This window comes from Protopterus annectens, chromosome 5.part0 (genome assembly GCF_019279795.1).
Source record: "Protopterus annectens isolate FY-2018-M chromosome 5.part0, PAN1.0, whole genome shotgun sequence".
In the NCBI taxonomy this organism is placed as follows: Eukaryota; Metazoa; Chordata; order Ceratodontiformes; family Protopteridae; genus Protopterus; species Protopterus annectens.
The window spans coordinates 689,079,721-689,102,327 of NC_056735.1; positions in this window are offsets into that span (position 1 = coordinate 689,079,721).

A 22,607-nucleotide genomic window follows, 5' to 3' on the forward strand; every position below is an offset into this window, starting at 1 on the left:
CTGTTTGATCAAAGGGTGTGAGAAAAGGGGCCGCTCAGTGGGAAAATGAGCAGAAATAGCAGATGCATGAATTTTTATAGAGGAGAAACAGAGACCACTGTGTAGTAGATCAGCTAAGTAATCCATGATGAGAGGGATGGAGGGCTGTGCCATACTAGCCCCCTTAGCCTGTATCTAAGTGCAGAACCTTTTCCATTTATCTGCATAAGACTTTTCTGGGGCTAGGGTGTCTGGTCTCACAGATAATATCCAGAACCTGTTTACTGAGGATGGCAGATTGGTTTGGGGTTAGGGAATAAGCCAAGCTGCCAAACTGAGTGTCTGCAATTGGGGATGCATGAATTCCCCTTCCTTCTGGGTTAGGAGGTTTGGAATCTGAGGAAGATGCCATGGAGGCAGTGGGGACAGGCTGTGCAGCAAGGAGTACCAGTTTTGTTGAGGCCATTCTGGAGCTATAAGAATGGTCCTTGTTTTTTTCTCTTCCTGAATCTCAGCAGTACCCTGGGGATGAGAGGTAGGGGAGGAAAGACATAGACTCAGAAGTTGACCCAGGGGATGGACAGGGCATCCACTTTCCAAGCCATTCAGTGATGCTCCCTAGTGCAGAATTTGCTGAGCTGATGGTTGGTTTGGGAGGCAAAGAGTTCAGCCTTCGGGCTTCCCCATTTCTGAGTTATTAGGAAGAAGGTACTTCTGTTGAGCTGTCACTCATGTGGGTCCAAAAGGTTTCTGCTTAATTGGTCTGCCAGGGAGTTGAGAGAGCCTGGCAGGTATTGTGCTAACAGGTATAGTTGCATGGAAGAGGCTGTGAGCCAAAGGGTCATGGCCAGCCTGCATAGAGGGTAGGAGTGAGTCCCTCCCTGCATGTTGATGTACCACATCACAGTAGTGTTGTCTGTCTTGATCAGGAGAACACCTGGAGAGAGAGAAGGGGTTTGAAAGCTATCAAGGCATGCTGCATAGCCATCATCTCTTTTTGACTGATGTGCAGGGGGATTTGCTGTGGGCTCCATTGGCCCAGTATGCACCTGCCATCCAGGCATGCACCCAAATCGTAGTCTGATGCATTTGTGGTGAGGGTCTGGGTGGCAGGGTGTGGGGAGAAGGGCAGTCCCTTGTTGTAGGAGCATGCTGTTGCCCATCAAAGAAACTCCTGTCTGAGGCAAGGAATTATAGGTAGAAGAGTTTCCAGGTCTTGGGAGTGTTGACACCAAAGGCTCTTTAGGTACCACTGAAGTTTCCTCATATGGAGTCTGGCATATGGAATGAGGAGTATGCAAGATGCCATGAACCCCAGAGCTTGCAGGATTTTCTTTGTAGAAATCTGGGGCTTGGTGGCCAATTGAGAGAAGTAGGCTGACAAGAACATTTGTTTCTCTGGTGTAAGGTATGCCATCTGGGATGCTGTTTCCAAATTTGCTCCCAGGAAGATTATCCTTTGGGTTGGCACCTGTTTTGATTTCTTTTCATTGATTGTGTACCCTAGGGAGGTTAGTAGGCTTTTTATAAAGGCCAGGTGTTTGAGCAGCTTTTCCTGGCTGTCTGCCTGAATAAGGCAGTCATCTAAGTAGGGGTAAATTTGAATATTTCTTTGTCTGCAAAAGACAATGGCCGGAGCCAGTCATTTTGTGAAAACTCTGGGAGCAGTAGATAAGCCAACGGGAAGTGCAGAGAACTGAAAGTGTTAAGATCCTGCCCTGAAGCGAAAAATTTTCTGCATGATTCCCTGATAGGAATGTGGAGGTAGGCCTCTTTAAGATCCAGGATGGCTAGCCAAGTGTCCATGGAGAGCATAGGTAGCAGCTGCTGGAGGGTGAGGATTTTGAATTTTGGGATCACCAGGAAGGTGTTTAGAATGGATAGATCGAGGATGGGATGCCAGGTGCCCTCTTTTCTGGGCACAAGAAAAAGTCTGGAGTAGAAGCCTTGGCCTATCTGTTCTGCATGAACATGCTTTACTGCCCTCAAAGAGACCAGGGAATGGATTTGCTTTTGAGCCTCTGCCCACTGATTTGGTGATAGATCTGGGAACCCTTTTTGGGTTGGAAGGGTGTGGAAGGAGAATTTGTATCCCTGAGACACAATGTTCAGAACCCATTGGTCCTTGGTAATGGTGGCTCAGGTGCTTGAGTGAAAGGAGAGATTTCCTCCTAGGAGTAAGTGAAGGTGGGCAGACTGGAGGTTGGGAGGAGGTGAGTCACTGTGAGTTCTTGCCATAAGGGGATGGCTTAGAACTCCCTGGTTTTGAAGTGGAGGTAGTCCACTGCTTAGATCTCTGCATTCCCTGAGGCTGCTGTCTGGGGGTGGGTCTGTTTCCACAGGGCCTAGACTGGGCCTGTTTACTCGGATCAGGAAAGGACCAGTGCTTAGAGGGAAAATGCCTGCTGATCCTAGGGGGCTGGATCTGTAAGAAATCTTTAACTGTTTGCATAAATTTTGCTTTTTCTTCCATCTTTTTTAAGACCTCTTTTGCCTTAGTGCCAAATAAGTTATCTTTGTGCAAGGGTGCATCCACCAATTTAGATTTGACATGGTCTGGCAGGGGTTGTTCCTTAAGCCACACATTTCTTCTAATGAAAGATCCAGTGACTGTTGCCCTGCAAGAAGCTTCTAGGGCATCAAAACCACAGTGCAAAGTGTGTTTAGCTACTTGACTTGCAGAATGCATTAAGTCTTGTAAATCTTTAGATTCTGCCCAAGCAGGAAAGGAGGACATTTTGTTGTTTAAGGAGTTGCAAGGTATGTTGCTGATATTTAAGCATATGGAACTGACAATTTAGTGCCCTGATAGCAAGAGTACCTGAGGTGTATACTTTTTTACCCCATCTGTCCAATGCTTGGGAATCCCTGTCTGACAGGGTGGGATTCTTAGCAGAGGTTGCTATAATCCCTTTTGGCCCTTGAGAAATGACCTCAGGGCCAGCTGTTGGATTTTTAAAAAGATATTTGTGTGAGTCAGGGACGCTGTAGTACCAGTCTGGTTTTCTGGGAGCAGGAGGTAGGGCATCAGGAGTCAAGCTGGATTCAAATAAAACATCATCCACCACATCCAGGACTGGGGGTGGGGGGGTGGCCAAGGGTCTGTGTTGCGGAAGATTTAGGAAATCCCTGAGTCTCTTTTTAGACTGAGGGTAGTCCTGACTCTCCTATTGGAAATGCTTCCTTAAAGTATGCGGGGTTCCCCAAAGGAAAAAAATCTTCTGGGTGTAAGGCTGAAGGAATGGATTCCTCTGCATCAGAATCCTCATAAGTGGAGAGGGGCTGCAGGTCTTCATAGTCAGATGCATCAGCTTCATCTGACCCTTGTTCAGACAAAACTACTGGGGACAGATCTCCTTTTCTTTTTGAGGGGGTAGTTGGCTTCCCCTGATTAGCATGATAAGGTCTTCTGCCATTTTAGGCATTTGAGACTGAGGCAAGGTAGCAGGCGCCTGTGAGTGGGTAGTTGGTTTTTTGGGTGTGGTTCAAACCCTGGGCCTAAGGAACTTGGTTGTTTTTGAAAGAACATTAGTCGTGAAAGAAGACATCATTTTGTGTCAAGATTCGGTGGTGTGAAGGACTTCCTCGGAAGCCTGTACCTGCTCAGTGGCTCTGGACCCATCCAAGGTAGACACAACCACAGGATCCTTAGACAAAGAAGAGTTTTGCAGCATTCCAGACTTCAAAAGATCTCGGTAGCAGCCTGCAAATCAACTGAAGTGGGTATCAGGGGCTGAGAAAGTGCCTCAGTGAGTACCGGAGTACTGATGACTAGCTTAACTAAAGCATTGTTGGAAGGTTTGGACCTGTGCTGTCTGTCTCTGTCTTTATCTTTACATTTTTTTTCAGAAGATCTGTTGTTGGATGCCTTACTGAAGCCATATCAGAATTTGAGGACTGTAAATGAAAATATCTGGCTACAATAAGGGCCCGACAATGGATAGTTCTGGCATTAAACAAAGAACAGAAGTGACAACGGGGGACGTTGTGGTCTGGGCCTAGACAAGTAATGCAGTAAGAGTGGAAGTCTCGGTGTGGTATTTGCTTTCCACAGGTGAGACAATTATTAACATTTAATGACATTGGTTAGTGCAAGAAAAAAGGATCCCCAATGGGGTACTTAGCTTTAGAGGGCTTCAACTTCAATTTCGGAAATGAAACTCAGGTAGTGGCCGACTGGCACTCATGTGAACTGCTTCTGCTTTGTGCTCCATGGCAAGAAAGACTGATGTAATAGCATCACTGCCTTACTTGTACCACTGACGACCTGACGTCAGTCCTCAAGTGACAGCAACAGATGCAGAAATACTAAGTCTCTTGTATTCGGGCCGGCCGAGGGCCACCCTGGCAGGGATAACCCAAACGTGATGACTGCAATAGTGAAACATGAAGAACATCCATTGTCTGCTGCCCCACAGCATACTCTCTATCTTGAGCATTCCTGTCATACCATACCTTTTTCTGTTGTTGGGCTTCTGCCAAGTTCTCCTGGGCCAAGCCCATGAATTCCCTGAGCCTTGTCCTAAGGTTTAGGACATATGCCACAACAGCCTCCTTGTGAGGTTTACACTCATCTTCCCACTCATCATGAATTAAATCTAGAGGTCCCCTCACCCTATGCCCATAAGCAACTCAAAGGGTGAAAAACCTGTGGATTCCTGGGGAACCTCTCTGTAAGCAAACACCAGATGGGGCAAATATTTGTCCCACTCCTTCTTAAATTGGTTGGCAAATGTCCATACCATGGACTTGACTGTAGAGTTTAACCTCTTAACCAGGCCATAAGTCTGGGGATGGTAGGGGGTGGCCTTCAGGTGCTTCATCTCACAGTACTTCCACAGATAAGTTAGCAGGTCTGACATGAAATTGGCACCTCTGTCAGTCAGTATTTCTTTTGGAAAACCTACCATGCTGAAAATCTCTAACAAAGCATTTGCCACCTTTTCTGCCTCAATAGAGGACAACACCACTGCCTCAGGATTCTACTACCACTAGAATATACTTTTTCCCTGTGGAATTTGGGGTACCCACAATATCCATAGTTACCGTCGGAAATGGCTCCTCAATCACAGGTAAATGCATCAAAGGAGCTCTCACCTTGTCTCCTGCCTTGCCTACCTTTTGGTACTGCTCACAGGTCCTGCATCACCCTGTTATATCTCTGGAAATTCCAGATCAATAGAAGTTCTGCATAATGCATCTCTTTATACGTTTTATGCCCATATGACCTGCAAAGGGAATATCATGGGCTATGGCTAGAAGCACCAGATGGTAGGCTCTAGGCACTACCAACTGCTGTATTCTCTCATCTTCTAGCCCTCCTTCAGGGATCCACTCCCTATACAGTAACCCTTTGTCCCATTATACAGATTCCCTCTTCCCTTGAGAATCAGGTCCCTCACTAGCTACCTCTCTCAGGCCTTGCAGTGTAGGGTCTGAGAGCTGAGCCTGTCTCAACTTTCTCTTTGTAACCCTCCCCAGCTCCCCTTCGATGGGAAGTCTGGTATCCTCTGTCAGCGGTGCCTCACTGTCAGCCTGGGTACTACTACTCACCTCTACCTTTGCAGTCCCTCTGGCCAAGGGAACATCAGTACTCACAGCTAGCTGTGGCTCACCTTCAGTCTCACTGCTACAGCATAGCTTCATCCCTCAAGTAACCACCTCACTAGTCCCAGCTGCAAGTATGCAGTCTGTCTGGGTCTCCCCCAGGCTAACAGACTCGCATGCTTGTCTCCAAGCCTGACTGCAGGTAACTGCTCAAGTACATGGCACTGCACTATCAAAATCATTCCCTATCAGGGCAACTGCAGGGATATCCTAAAAGACACCTACTTGCTGGCTTCCTTTTCCACCCTCCCAGTCAAGGTGAACCTTAGCCAAAGGAATCTGGAATGGGATCCCTCCTATAGCTCTGACTGGAGTAGATCATCCAGGCAAGTAGTGCTACTCTGTAACCATTGCAGGCTTCACAATGGTTATGTCAGAGGCTGTGTCTCTCTCTTAGCAATGGCCTCTTTGCCATTCACTACAATAGGATATAGCCTCTTGTGGTAGATGGATACCCTTGTTGTCTCTAGACAACCTACTGTTGGCATTTTGTCTTTCCCACTTACTGGCTCTCTCACCTTTTCTTCCCCACCTTGCCTCCATGGACATCTGTATGCCACATGGCCTCACTGGTTACATTCAAAACATTTAACCCTAGGTCCTGGATGTGTACCTGGTCTAGTGGCTTCCCCTGCTTGGGGCAGTCTGGGCTCCCCACCATGGGTTCCTTTAGATCCATGAGCAGTACTTGAGGTCCCTTTCCTATGCAAGGATGCCCTATTTGCTAGGTATAGGTTTCCCATCTTCCCCAACTCCTCTGAAGTAGCACATTGTCTATCAGCTAACCAGATCCTCATGTCCTCAGGCAAAGTGCTAAGGGCTTGTTCCCTCACCAAAAGGTCTGCCAGCCCTTCAAAAGTGGTGATCTGACATCCACTCACCCACCTATGAAGATAAGTGCTCAGTTCAGCAACATATTTACACACACTTTCATCTGCCTTGCGTTGATACTCATGAAACTTTGTCCTATAAGTTTCAGGTGTTAGCTTAAAAAATTCTAGCAAGTAATTCTTAACAGCAATATAATCAAAACAGTCAGCATCAGACATTTTGGACAAAATAGTTACAGTTTTACCATGGAGTAAGTGGGTCAGGAACAATACCCAGAGGGTTTGATCAACATCATACTGTTTACATACCCTCTCAAACGGGTTACCTTTAGTTTATCGAACGCCCACTTCACTGACACTAACTTTGCCGACATGTCACATTACCGACAAATGGAAAGCCGATGTTTCCCACATGGTAAGTAACCATTTGGCCATCTACCTGAACTTTGCTCCTTACCCCCATGGTAGTTCATTCTTGGAGTTGGTATATTTATTAAGGGGGGTGTGGGAGGGCAAAGCCCCTCACATAGAGAGATGTGGGGGGCATAGCCTCCCACATTGGTGGGTTTGTTTTATCGGTAGTTCCTGAAGTCGGGATGGCCAAACGGTTACTTACCATGCAGGGAAATGTCAGCTTTCTATTTGTCGGTAATGTGACGTGTTGGCAAAGTTAGTGTTGGTGAAGTGGGCATTCGATAAACTAAAGGTAACCCTCTCAAACATATGAATGAAACTATCAAAACTATCCCCCTCTTTAAACTGCAGAAGAAATTTACTGACCTTTTGTGCTTCTGGGGTCTGGTTACTCCCTTCCCCATTACCTCCATGACTCTGGTGAAGAGTCAGCATCTCCTTTTTGTGGTGCCTCTGCTTTTTCTTCTCCTCAGCTTCCAGGTGTAGCAGTTTCTTGTAGATGTCTCAGTCTCTCTGCTGCTTCTGTTTCCAAACGTCTGGCCTCCAACTCAAGTCTCTTTAGCTACAGATGGATTTTTAAGTCCTCTGCAGAAAGGTTGAGCTGTCCATTGTCTGAATGTTGGACACCTCCACTGCCTGATTGCTGTTTCCTGATGCAGTTGTGACCAAAGCTGCAATCATATCTGCCTTAGTCAGGTTTCCCGGCACCAGTCCTTTAGCCTGGCACATCTCGGCCAACTGGCTCCTTGTCAGCTTTCCATACTCCTCTTCTGACATGTTTGCCTGACTGCCTGACTCTCCCTGCCTAACTAAGTTAACAAAAGAAATAAAGAAAGTTGCTGGGAAAATGTTATAAACAATTTAACTAGGTTAGTAATCTTCTTTCAGAAATTTAATGGACTTTATTTAGTTTGCTACATATGTTATTGCAACAAAAATGTGTACTTCTTGAATTAACTAACTAAAAGCATTTAGCAAATGTTTCATCTTTTGTAATGTTTTCCTAGCATATGTCCTTCTGAATCACCAATGAAACTTAATGAAAATGTTTTTTATGAAAACAAAAATCTCTTGGAAAGATGGTGATTCACCTGTAGACTAGAAAAGGAGAGAGGAGATGTTCCATCCAAAATTAACATACAATTTTCTTCATCCTGAATATCACATTGTTTCAATTTATTAAAGAAATGGTACATGTCAAATAAATTAACATTGTTATTAGATAACATAATTTGTATACTTTGAACATAATCATCATATGACATAATCACAACCCTCCCTTTTATATGCTTTCGTAAATTTAAGCCTTTTGCTTTGTAGATCTGCTAAAACTTTTCTTTCAACCATATTTAAGTTATAAAATCTAAAATTAAATTTACCTTGATACTTAAGGTTAGAAAAGTCAATGACATCTTTTTCACATGCATCATAAAAAGTTTGAAGAGTAGATATTAATGGTGGATTATATAAAGCAGTATTATCTAAAACAGTGTTTTCAGTATAAAATATAAATCGATCTTAACAAACATTCCAGGGAAGCCTAGTGGCATAGCTGAGCATTTATACTGTTTTCAGATCCTCAGGTTTTGGCAGTTGGCACCTATAGGAAATGTGGGGTCTACATCATATTGTCAAACGCTCTAAATATCAAACGCCTCTTTGTCAAACCCTATTTGTTGAAACTTTATCTGTTGAACTATCATTTCAATGACACTGTTTCCCATAGTAAGTAAAAAGCTTGCCAACCTACCAACTGCAACTAAAACAGCATTTTTAAAACCCACCCTGGTGGAGGGCTGCACCCCCAAAACCCCCAATAACTCTTTACACCCCCAAACAAAATATACCAACTCCAACATTGCAGTGGGGAAAAGGGAAAACTCCCAATAATGGCCCACTGGATACTTACCATGGGAAACAGTTTGCTGAAATGATCATTTGACAGATGAAGACTTCGACAAATGGGGTTTAACAAAGAGGCATTTGATGATTAATGAGTTCGACTAACTGAAGTAGACCCAGAAATTTGGTTGGCTGGAGAAGTGTAGCCATTATCCTTCTATCCAGATCCTGGTCTTTAAATACTAAGGAGGTCTATTCTTTATTATTGCAGGCACTTATATTTTTTATAGGGGACTGCCTCAGCACACCAGACATTGGTCGATCCCAGTCATGATCGAATTTTCAGTAAAGAAGTATTTATTAAGGGAGGCATCTGGTACTATACACATCCATATAGCAGCCATAAGTTGGTTATCTCATTCCTTTGGGCTCCCTGACATCACTAATTACTGGTTAGTCACCAGACTAATCAGAGGATGGGGAAGCATTAAATGATTAACTCAAACTCCTTGGCAATCTATAGAATACCACATTTTGGGATCTATTGTCATGGGAGTGTTTCACTCAGCTGATGATTTTCATTCATTCATATTGTGCTCAATTATGTTTACTTGGTTGTATGCAGGAGCATTAGAGTAAGTGAATTATTACAGTCACTATCTTGGGATGATGTCATTTTAACTAGAGATCATGTCATGGTTTGGTTAAGGAGATCTAAGATGGGTCAGTGAAGCTGAGGTCAACAAGTTTGCCTTGTGATGGCTAGGTCCTATTTCACATGTCCAGCTCAGTGGGTTACATCATTACAGAAGCTAGAGGCTGACATCTCTTCCTCTCATCTTATCTTATGATTAAAATCAGGACACATAATTACACCTAAGAAAGTTAGGAATCAGTGCCTCTTGTGCACCTTAACAGTCATCTCTTATTTTTTGAGAGATAAATGCATCAGAAAATACCTAGACCAGAACTTCTGGAGGCTGGGGGGCCCCACCAATAAGGCTATATCAGTACATTTTGACATGGGCTTAGTAATTGCCTATGCCCCAAACTCAGCCTAGTTTAAAACCAGCCCTGCTCATAGGTATATACAGAAGGTCACTGTATTTGTATGGGGAGATGGGGGTGATGTCACTATTTCTTTAACATTCCTCCCAAACCTCAGAGGTGTCTTTATCTTGTGTTGGGCTGGGGACAGTGTGGCCATTATTTTTTAAACTTTACTCGCAAATGTCAGAGGTTCATTGTCACTTATACAGGAACATTGTACTGTCTAGAAGTAACAAGCTGGAAACATTATTGTATTTTTTTTCATTTTCCTCACAAGCATCTGATGCATATATAGGTGGCTATCTTTTGGGGAAGAGCAAATAAGTGTGCTGTTTACTGTATATATATATATATATATATATATATATATATGTCTGACAACAAATATGTTATGTTCTATTGGTATTTTTCAGTTTTGTCCCGGTCTGATATCAGAAGGGTACACAGAACATTTCTGTCTTTTGGGATAGCAGTAAGGATGCATGCTGTATATAAATATGACAACTGTATCTTGAAATATAAGACTGCAGAAATGTCCACTTTAATTTAAATCCAGATTTAACTCCAAAAGAGGATACACAGAAAGTAATTATTTATTGCCAGACATGATATACATATCCTCACAAGCATTTGTCTACAGTTTATTGTAAACTGGTGTTCGGTCAGCTTTGAGCATTAACACTTGGATATAGCTTATTTCTTCTTTGAAATAAAAAAATAAGATTGAATCTCTTTTTCATATGCATGGCTTTTGTTCAGGCCATCATTGGATGAAAAGGTTGGAAAAATATCGGAAGTGGACTTCGAGCATTTATAACCACATGACTTCTGTATGCCTAGCAGCTTCCCAGATTAATCTGTTACTCCAATGTAGTTTTGGTCAGTTAAGAAGTATTGAAAGGATGTAGGAAAAAGCAGAGTTGAAGATTAAGAATGAATTTCTTGCCTTAATCATGGTTTTCATTCAAGTCATTGTTGGATGAAAATGTTGCTGTAAAACCTCTTAAAATACATCTCAGGGCATCTTGAAATTCAACGGGGTCCCCAGACCGCTGGCCTCATCCACTGTAATAATTATAGCTTGTCTTGGTCAGTTAGGATTTGGTGAAAGGATGCAGAAAAATACAAACTTAAAGAGTAAGACTAAATTTCTTGTTTTGATCATGTTTTTTTCAGGTAATTACTGGATAAAATAGTTGTTTAAAAAACTCTAAAAATGCATCTCAGAGGATCTTGAAATACAATGGCTTCTGGGGACCTACTGGCCCCAAACCCCAGGCTTAATAAACTGCAGTTATTACACTGTAGTCATTATCATTTATAGTATGCTGAAATGATGCAAGAACAAAACAAAGTTGAAAAGGTAGACTGAATTTCTATCTTTGATCATGGTCTTTGTTCAAGGAATCATTGGATGAAAAGGTTGTTTAACAAACCGTACAATGCACCTCAGAGCATCTAAAACTCCCATGGCTTAATGCATATGTTTCCTTAGTTATCAGACTACAGTCTTGTTTAGATGTTGAATGAATGAATTAATTAATGAATGAATGAATAACTGTAGGAAAAAAATGAACAGCAAGACAAACTGACAAAAGGAAATAAAAAAATAATCTGCATAGGATGAATAGGCCAAGATGTGCTGGGCAGTGTGGTGTGGTGGGATTATAACCTTTTCATCTAGGGCACCAGTTTACCTAAGGCTGACCCTGATTATCATCTTCTAGAGGTCATTGCTGAAACCTGTCAAGAAGATGATGCACACTAATACAGATATGCAGTGCTTAGGAAAATATGCAAATAATATATTGGTATTAAAACTACCATGTACTCTGGATTAGAAAACATCTAAAAACAGGCAAAAAAGAATACAAAGAAAGGAGGAGTTTGAGACATGACAGAAACATTTACATTTCTTAAAAGTGTGTGAATGGTTATATCTTTCAAAAAGGGAAAGCTGTGACAATGCTATGATTCATTTTGTAGACCCAAGGGGGAAGGTTGAGGTCATATGCGAAAAAATATTTTATTAATTAAGAAAGTGTTGGCAGAATGAAATAGTCACATTTCAGAGAATGTACTTTGCTACAAAACAGATAAAGAATGTAATCCTGATTGTGATGTACTTTAGGCAGCTCTTGTATAGAAAGACACATTGTGTGAGGTCTGCAACTTACTCAGTGTATGGAGAACTGGGCAGACAAGGCGGGCTATGCATCTGTCATCTATTAGCAGATTGTGTGTTTGATTTGTATATGTCCAACTTTAACCAAGAGTAAGGTATGTAAATGGGTACCCTATTCTGTTGAGTAAGTTAATAAGAATACCTTGAATTACTGCTGTTTCATCAGAAAGAGCAAGTCTGACTTGACCATATGAACTGATATCAGCTAAACTTGATAGAATTTTATGTAAAGTATTCAATGATTGTGTGATATGAGTTCTGAAACTAAACAATTTAATTGGTTTCTGGATGAACTCAGACTTTTTTTCCAGATAGAAAGCTTGTACAAAGTAATTTATGGCTGTGCTTACCTCCTACAGTAATAACTATAACAAGATGGAAACAATTTGCTAGATGAATGGTTACATTTGGTTAAATCTAGGCTGCTAAAAGTCTAATAGCTATTAAAACAGAATGACAGAATGCTACTCAATGCACACATAAAGGAATGCCAGCATTTTTATGAAAGCTATTGCATAAACACACACTAATGCAAAAAAAAAAAAAAAAAAAAAGATTCACTGTAAAGTACAACAGCTGGTAAGGGCCGAAGATCATTTAAACAGAAAAATGAAAAGAAAGACAGTAGATTAAAATACCTCATATTCGACTCTATTTTAAAATCTTAAAGTAAATACATGATATAGAAATATATTAGTCTGAAGCTAGAAAGACAAGGGTGTTTAAACACTGTAAACCCAAAGAGCTCTGAAGTCTTGTATAATTACAAGCCAGTAGAAAGAAACCATTCTGTCTCATATATGTTAACAAAGTAGAAATCTGATTTTCCTAGAAATTTGTTTCTAGAGGCAAAACACTATTCACATCCCAAAGAATTAGAAACAAATTTATAGCTTCAGGTCATGAAAGCTTAGCTATAGTTTATTTTTATCCTTTAATCCAAATAGGCAAACCACTTTCTACAAGTGCAAGTGACATTCAATGCTCTGCAATACAGTATATAGTTAATACTTAGTAATAATATTTAACTTTAAAAGTTACAAAAATAAAATAATCTACACACTGGGCTTTCCAGAATATACCAGGAAAAACAAGCTAATCCAATAAATGACAATATAGTTATACTTACAGCACGTATACTTCTTGTGATGACATAGTTTTAACAAATATTATTCCTGATTTAGAAAATGCACATAGTTTGTATCAGATGTCCAATGTAATAAAGCTGTAGAGCTATGTCATCCTCATTATCTCACAATGTAGTACCCCAGACTGACTATCACTTTTGTTTGACAGCTACGTGGCAGCTGATTGTGGCCACAGGATGGAGGTTGTTAAATTATATCATTGTACATCATCCATCCATCCATCCATAACCCATTTTTCCACTTTTGCACATGGGATTGGGATATCACTTCAACAGTGACAATCATCTTCAGCGAAAGTTTATACTGCCAGGTAGCTAGCTCTGTCATAGTAGCTCTTTCACACCATACACTCACGTGCACACTCACACCATGCCCAATTTAGAGTATTTAGTCCACCTACTGCATGCCTGTGGAATATCAGAGGAAACGAGAGCACCCAGAGGAAACCCACGTGAATACAGGGAGGACATGCAGACTCTGCATATAAAGCACCCTAGTGAAAATCAAACCAGAGAACCACTTGCTGTGAGGCAAAAACTTTAAATAAAAGAAAACTGTTTCTTTCTACTATTGTTCAGCTGCAACCAAGTGCCAAACTTCAGGAAACAAATATCTGCGATCCAAAGAGTGAACTAATTGAGAAACTGAATACTATGTTAAGATGAAGCACTTTACTAAGAAGAAGACAATGAAATATCCAAAAACATAAACTAATTGAAAGAAATAAAATAATGTTCACTGCACAAAACATTACCATTTGGTCTATAAAGACACAAGTTCTTTCTTATTTATTAACATATAAAAAACATCTGAACAGCAAGCTTAAATTCAATAAAATTGCAACACATTGTATAATATGTCCACTTATAACCTGTAAAGCCTGACACTTAAAGGCAATAGGCTGACCTACCTTGAGAGTAAGTCTGATTAGCATACCTCTTAACTCTTAGTGCAAGAAATCTGGAGAATGTCTAAAATAATAAGAGGACAGAGGTCCAAAAGATAGGGACAGATTTTAAATATTGCTCTTCTAAAATTAGAAAGTTGCTAGAATAACATGTTTTGTGTTAGCATACACTTTCTGAAGGATATAAAGTATAAAACTCAAATGTTTGTTATTATTTAGTGACTTCAATCCTCAGTGATTTGCCAGAAATCCACAAATTTTATGAGGAACAGTCCAAAAATATGAGGTAAAAATCTATACATTCCGAGAAAATCTGGACAGTTGAGAGGTATACTCATGATTTTTTAAATCTTAAGTACATTTTCCTATATCTTTCTGTTTTTCCTACATAAAAATAAGACTTGTATAGCAAGATATTAATATGACTAGTGTTACAATCCACATAGTCATTAAAATATTACATCTCACCTGCTGTTAGCTATGTATACTATCTCCCTTCCTGCTTAAAAGAGTACCGATTACACTCATGAGAACAGCAGAGTCCTTGCTTTGACATGTTAGCTATCTTGTATAATTCCAGTAACTTCATGTTATTCTTTTGTTTAGAGGTAAACATAGAACTTAAACTAACAAATATGTCTTACCTTTCTTTCAGACAGAAGCAACTATCAATTGTTAATCATAATCTCTTCACTTAGATAAACTCAATATATTTTACTATTCTATAATTAAAAAAATAATAAACTACAAGATATTGACCAAAACTATTAACTTTATTATAACCATTTTGTAAGCTTTAAGTACCATCCACTGTTCCTTTGTTAAATTATAACTTGCCTTATTTTTTATTAAAATTCTTAAAAACCCTAAAATAAATTATATTTAAAAATATCATAGCATCTTGATCTACTTGCTTAGTAAAAGGTAACATAAAGTTACTTCTGAGTCAGGAACAAATGCATCTAAATTCTAACTACCATAATCATCCAGCTATCATGAATAAAAAAAATTCAAATACAGACTCATTTATTTGAACTAAGACATTGTTACAGAAATAACCTTTAAAGTACAATTTTTGCACAAGAACAACAAAAGTTTTATCCTTCATATATTTCATTGTGGTAAATTCATGAATATAAATTTTAAACCCAGAAGCATAAAAAATTAGTTTATCAACAATATCCAAAGCTGATTATTTAATTACATTAGTCTAATTTTAAAGGAATACACAATCACACACAGTGCAAAGATTTTCAAATCTATCAGATGGACACTTTGCCAGTTATTTTACACTGGTGGACGTTGCTTCAAAGCTCATGTTTGAAAACTGGAAAGTCAATAAAATTATCTGCTTTTCTTTAAAAGTTCTGTTTCTTATATGCGCAATCTCACAAGAGCGGGGATTTTTTTAAGTTATTTAAGCACTGAGTTCCATAACTTTCTCCTAATGTCTTATTTAAGCACTGAGTTCCATAACTTTCTCCTAATGTCCCTATATCAATGCAGTCTATACCACAAATACTAAATGTATTAACGTCAGCATATCTTAATTTACTCAACATCTTTCCTTTTGGTTGCAATCGTTCAGTGAATTCTCCTCTACCTACAAACAAGAACTCTCTTTTCTTTGCATAAAAATGTTTGTTCTGTTGTCTTTCACCATCATTCCTATTTACTGTCAAGTTTCTGACTGCTTCCATCACTTTTTCCACTTCCCCAGAAGGGTAGCTCCATTGCTGACTCATGACAGAATTATTCTGCTGTTAATTATCCTCACATGCCCACATTCTACTGTTTGTTCTCTTAACATAAACTTGCACAGTGTAAGATAAATCTGTGATTTTTTTTTGTATCAGTCACTGCATCAGTAGCCTTAGCTATGTAAGTTATATCCTGCATAGATTTAACACTCAGCGAACTTCCAAAGCTTCAGGGCATCTTCTATACATCCAAAACTTTAATCAGCTCAAGCTGAGCTGACAAAATGTCAGGTCTGGGTGCCAAGCCCTTCACAGCTTTTCTGCTACAAAGAATAGTACTCTTCTGTAGACTTTTAAGGATCAACACTCTGCTAACACTGTTCCATTGCTGGGCAGATAAGTTCTCTTCCAGTAAAAGCCTTCCAGATTACGTTTTTACTTATTTAAATTAACGTTCTATGAAAAACAAGTAATTTTTAGCTAGAAAAAAAGTATTTTCCTTGACTGCCTCATGACTTTTATGTGCTTTTAAACAGGAATGCACTGTATGAAGTTGTTAAAAGTGGTTTAAAACTACTTTTTCTGTCGAAGAACTGTATTTATTTTACTTCTTTGAGTTGAGGAAAGTGCTCAAAGTATGTTTTACTGTTTCTCTTTCTGAGAAAAAAGTTACTTTTTTTGCTACTTTATTCTTTCCTGACTTATTGCTGCTAAGTTTCCCCAAGAAACAAGCACTATTTTCAGCTTGACCATGGAACAAACTGCCAGTCTCTTGGCTGGACCTTCTTTCAGCCACAAAAAGAAAAAGAAAAATATTGTTAAGCAGCCCTTGCCACCACAACAGGCTAGTAATTTGTTTTGGTCACAACTCTATGACTGCTATGACGAAAGTTAATTCCACAGACCAGTAATCTTTTTCTAAGGATTCCCTCTGGTGTATTTCATACAACCACCATGGACTGGGGGTTAGCCAAATCCTCTATAACTGTTGGGGTCTCTTCAATGGGCAAGGGTGAGACATACATGTTGGTCATGGGAGGAGAGGCAAGGAATTTGCCCCTGCTTAGCTAGAATGTTGTGACTATCCCTGGGAAAGCTGTTGCTGGCAATACTGAGTCTATTTTCCCAAATGTTTCTGTCAAAAAGAGATAGAAACCAAACTTTTATCTTCTAGTGTGTCAAAATTAGATAATTTATTGTGTTTGACTCAGGGTCTGATGCAGATTCTTGTCCCTTCTTGTAAGGTGGTTTCTGGTAAAAAAAAAAAAAAAAAAAACTAGACTCCTCTTTCCCTGAATATGTTCAAGAATTGGAATCTGGAGGGAATTCTGAAGGGACAGATACGGGTTTTTATCCTTGGGTATCTGATTCTCCATGTGAGGTATTCTTTTTCTCTAAGACTATTGCCAGGATGAACTAACACAACCAGTGGGAGAATACTGAAGTTTCTAAATCCCGAAGAAAATATTATATTTTGCTGCTACTGGAATTTCCAGAACTTTCACCTATGTACCCCCAGTGCAACTGACATTGTACAATATTTTTGTCACAGCCTGCAGTTTTCCTGACAGTCAGCCTGCTGCCTCTAAAAAAGCTGAAAGATTGTATAATGTTCCTCAGTCTTTCAGGGTTTTACACATTAATCTCAGACCTGACCAGCAACTTTAGCTTTAGTATAGCCATCTGTTTCCAAACATTTTGTTAATTCTAATCCTTCTCCTTTTTATAAGGATAGTAAAGTTTTGATAAATTTGAGACAAAAGCATATGCTCTTGCAACTTTGATTTTTTTAGAATTTTAACCTGGCAGACTCTTATACTAAAGTTTATCCAGGCTAATTGTGGAAGTATGAGGAATGTTTTGGCTTCATTTTCCCCTAGTGAGGAAAAATCTGCATTGTTTAGTTTGTTTCTTCTATTTTGCAAGTCACTACTCATTGCTTGAAATGTGTTTATGACTCTGTAAATACTATTTCCTGGGCTGCTGCCACTGGTATTATTTTAGAGAGGTTTGCCTGGTGACATTCTAGGAGCCTCCCAGTGGATGTCAAAAATGAAATTTGGAACTCTCCCTTGGATAGAGATCATGTTTTTGGACCCTCTTCTGCAGAAGTTTTCAAAACGTGTGATGATAGAGCAAAAACTATTCAGGAAGTGTCTCAGATGTTTCAGGTCTCCTTCCTTAAATTCACTAAGGGATTTTCTGCTCCCCCATCTATTTTTAGCAACAGATAAAATAAACAGCCTTATCAGAGTGCAGGTAAGTAGACTTTTAAAAAGTATTAGCAGGGAGGTTCCAAAAAGAAAGCAGGAACCTCTGCGCATATAGTCAAATAAGTCAGAATGACTGTATAAGGGACCTTGCCCCCCCAACACACACACACACACACACACACACACACACACACACACACACACACACACACACACACACACACACTCTCTCTCTCTCTCTCTGACAGCCTGTTATTACTTCCAGAAAGTCTGAATCTCCATTTTACATTTGCAGTCAGTGAAATAGGTGCTGCTCATGATCTGTCTAGGATGAAAATGTTATTGGGAGAAAATTCTGCCTTTCCAGATTACTCTGTATCCAACAGACCAAGCTCCTCTCTTTCCTCCTGTCTTACATCATATGCTGTCTCAAGGGTTAATAGAAGCGGTTCCTCCTCCTTAGTTAGGGAAAGGGCTTTACTCAAGAATGTTTTTTCGCTAAAAAGAGAAAACGTTTGGAGACCAGTTTTGGATCTTTCTTTCCTGAATTAGTTTGTGATAGTGCCCGAGTTCAAAATGGTTTCACTTTATAACCTGTTACCCCTTCTTCCTCGTTTTCATTTTCTGGTAACACAAGATTTAAAAGATGATTTTTTCATCACATTCTTATTCATACACATTTCAAGTGTTAGTTAAGGTTTTGTGTGCCTGTATCAAATTATCATTTCACTGCCTTACAATTGGAATATGCATTGCTCCAGGGGTATTCGCAAAGTGTCTATCCCCTGCCATAGCCCATTGCAGGCTACAGGGTATCCACATTTTCCATATTTACATGACTTGCTTATATTTTCAGAGTCCTTTTCGAAGTGTCAGGAATCTCTCTTCTGGGTACAAGATTCCCTTGCACAGGCTGGGGTTCCAAGAGAACCTGCAAAATTCTTTTTTGACTCCATTTCATAAGATTGCATTTTTGGGGTGCCTACTAGGCACCTGGGTACAAAGAGCTTTTCTTCTACTGAAAAAAAAAATAGATCTATTTTTAGATTTTTTTTCCTGGGGGTTTCCACCCAGTCTTCTGTCATTATGAGAGAACACCACAGAATTCTGGATCTCATGGCTTCTATGATTCTCATTATATATATATATATATTACATTTTCATAAAATGGCCCAGAAGCAGTGACCAATGTGATCACTGCTTACCTGTATATCAAATATATTCTATGTACAGAAGGAAACCATTAATGATCATGTGCAAAGATTTTTATTACCATTCCTTTTTGCTGTAATTATGCTGTCACTATGCAATGTGTGCTCTCTAATTATAAAATAAATAGATTTTGTTTTAGTTACTTCAGTGGAAGTATGTTTATTTATTTATTTATTTATTTATTTATTTCAGTTTGGTGACCGGGGAGGTCCACTGGGCTCGAGAGCCCGTTTTCAGTGGAGGCCCGGGGAGAAAAGCTCCACATTACAATGGTAAATCACATAATGAAAGATAATAGTAAAAATACACTGAACTATTATTACAATCAAAAATAGGTGGGAATTCCACAAAACAGTTAGAAAAACATGTATGAATTCATGTAAAAAACAAGCTATTAGGATTTTCAAGAGGAATTGTCCTGGAGGGTGAAAGGCATAGAACATAGGTTGAAAAAAAAGAAAAAGAAAAAGGTTTGTTAGTTATAATAACAATGTGTGAGTAAGTGGCAGAATATAGGGGTATGAAGTTTAGCCAGGAGAGAAGGAGGAGGGGAGCTTAGGAGGTATAGAATGAAGAGTACAGTTACATTTTCTTTGAGTTTGCAGGTAGCAGTGGAGTTGAGTTTTGAAGGAGTGTAGGTTGTCACAGGTCTTTAGTGTAGCGGGCAGGGCATTCCATTTTTTAGCTAGGGTAAAGGAGATTAGAAGCTGACCAGCTGTGCACTTAGGTTTGTGGATGGAAATAAGATTTTGGTGGAAGATCTGAGGGCTCTGGGGGGGGGTATAAGGTTGAAGAATATTTGATAGTGCAGGGCAGCTGCTAGGCTGGAATATAAGTTTGTGGGCTGAGACAATTTGGAGGTAGTTTAGTTGATTAGGGAGTTCAAGCCAATTTAAAGTTTGAAGGGAGGTGCAGTGATGAGAGAGGGAATTTGACTTGGTGGCGAATTTGGAGATTTTATTGTAGCATATTTCCAGTTTGGTGGTTAGGGTGGATGATAGATTTGTAAGTAGAGGAGCACCATATAGAAGAGATGGGAGGAGATAGGTAGTGGCCAATGTCTGTCTAGTAGAGGGGGAGAGAAATTGATTATTTCTGTATAGTAGGCCAAGTTTTATGTGGATTTTTTAATGTTAAGTTGGATGTGGGTATTGAATTTTAAGTGTTCATCAATGGTGACCCCTAGGAGTTTTGCAGAGGGAACGATGTCAGTGATGGAGTTGTTAAGGCTTGTAATTTGAAATGAGTTTTTGACAGAGGGGGTGGATTTAGAGTGAGTGAATAGGAGAATCTTAATTTTGTTAGCATTTAGTGAGAGGTGGTATTGGTGCATCCATTTTTCAGTGGTTTAGAAGGCGGTTTGGGTTAGAGATTTGAGTTCTGTAAGGTTAGGGGCATAGCAGATCAAAGTAGAGTCGTCTGCGTATTGGACATTTTTGGTATTGGGAATAGCTTTGTGGAAGTTGTTTACGAATATGTTGAATAGCAGAGGGCCAAGTATGGACCCTTGGGGAACTCCTGTGGGGGTAGGAAGGAAGCTGGAGGAGGCTTGGCCCCATTTTACAGCTTGGGACCTGTCTGAAAGGTAGCTGGAGAACCAGGTTATAGTTTTTGGGGAGATGTTAAGGTTAGAGAGATGGTTTAGTAGATGGGAGTGGGAGATGGTATTGAAAGCTTTAGAAACGTCTAATAGGACTGATGAAACTAGATTCCCAGAGTCTCGAACTGAATTGACAGAATGTAGGAAGGAGATAAGGGCTGTGTTGGTATTATGTCCAGGGCGGAAGCCGTGCTGGGTAGGAGAGAGCAGTTGGTGTTTGGTTAGGAATGGCATGAGTTGCAGGTGAATGCACTTTTCAAGAATTTTTGAGATGGGTGAGAGGATGGCTATGGGGCTGAAGTTGGAGTAATTATAGTTTTTGCCGCCTATATGGAGTGGAAGGATGAATGCAGAGCGCCATAGTTTGGGTACATAGGATTCGAGTAATGATCTATTTATCAGGATGCTGATGGGGAGAGCAGTACTTTCGGAGGCAATTTTTAAGAAGGAGGAGGGGATATTGTCAGGGGCATTGGTGCAAGGTTTGAGTTTGGACAGAAGTTTATTTATGAGGTAGGTAGACACAGGTTCAAGTTCAAAGAGAGGAGTTGAGAGAGGTGTGTTGGAGGAAACTTGGGCAGAGGGGGGTGGGGGGTTGTTGTTGGGGAAGGTTTTGGTTAGCTCTGCAATAGTAGAGGTGAAAAAGGTATTGAATAGTTTGGCAATGTCTTGGTCAGATTTGCTGGTATCAGGGCAGGGGTTGTTGGTTGTGCCAGGTTTAAGGAGAGAGTTAATGGAGTTCCAGAATTGTTTGGGGTTTTTAGCATGATTTATTTGTAGATGGTTGTAGTAGGACTTTTTATCTATTATAACTTGTTTTTTGGCTTCGTTTCGTAGTTGTTTATATTTAAGTAAGAATACAGGTTGCTTATGATGGAGATAGCTTTTCCAGGATTTATCTCTTTGTTGCATGATTTTCTTTGTTTCTTTAGTTAGCCAGGGGGCAGTCTTGGCTTTAACTCTTTTAGTTCGTATTGGAGCTAGGGAGTTTAGGATAGTAAGGAATTTGGAGTTGAAGAAATCAATGGCTTCATCTAGGGGTAGTGTTTTTAGTGGGTTCCAGTTGGTGGCTTTGAGGGAGTCAGAGAAGGTAGAGGGGTTAAAGTTAGATAAATTGCGAGTATGTAGGAGTTTATGGGAGAATGGGGAAGAGGAAGTAGTTCTATGGGTGAAGGCAGGGAAGTGGTCTCCTAGTGGGTCGGGAGTGACACCAGATATGGTAGTTCTGTTAGGGTGTGACACCAGGATCCAGTCTAGGATGGAGCCGGTGAGGTTGGTTTTGTTGGGCCTGGTGGTAGAGTTAATAAGTTGTATGAACTTGAAGAGACTGATTGTTAAGGTGGGATCATGATTAGAGATTTTTTGCCAGTCAATATTTACATCTCCCATGATATAGGTTTCATAATTAATATTTGAGGAGGTCCAAGAGAGGATGTCTTCCAAGGTACTGGTGTTGTTACCAGGTGGAATGTAAAGGGAGATGATGCAGATACATTTGTGGTAATTTAATTTTAGAATGCCAGTAACTATTTCTGCGTTATTAAAGGAAGGGATAGGATTTTCTGCAATAATTCTCATTATCTTAATTGCATAAGAATGAAATACTGCTGTGTTTGAATATATTTTTTAGCTGAAAACAACAGTGAATGTATTCCTCTATCATTATATTTTCAAATTATTTGGATTGGAACATAATACTCTCACAGCTTTATTAAGTATAGTAAACCTGTATTCGTATTTACGGTTGGCTGAGCAGCTGTCCAGTTACTGCCTAATCCTATATCATGTGACCAAGAATTCTAATGACACATTTAAGCAATAACCAATGAGTGGGTGTGGGTATTTTGGGTATTTATCTATGGTTGGCTTGTTTTAATCTAAGGCTAAATCCTAGTGATTATTCACAGCAAATTGTGTGTA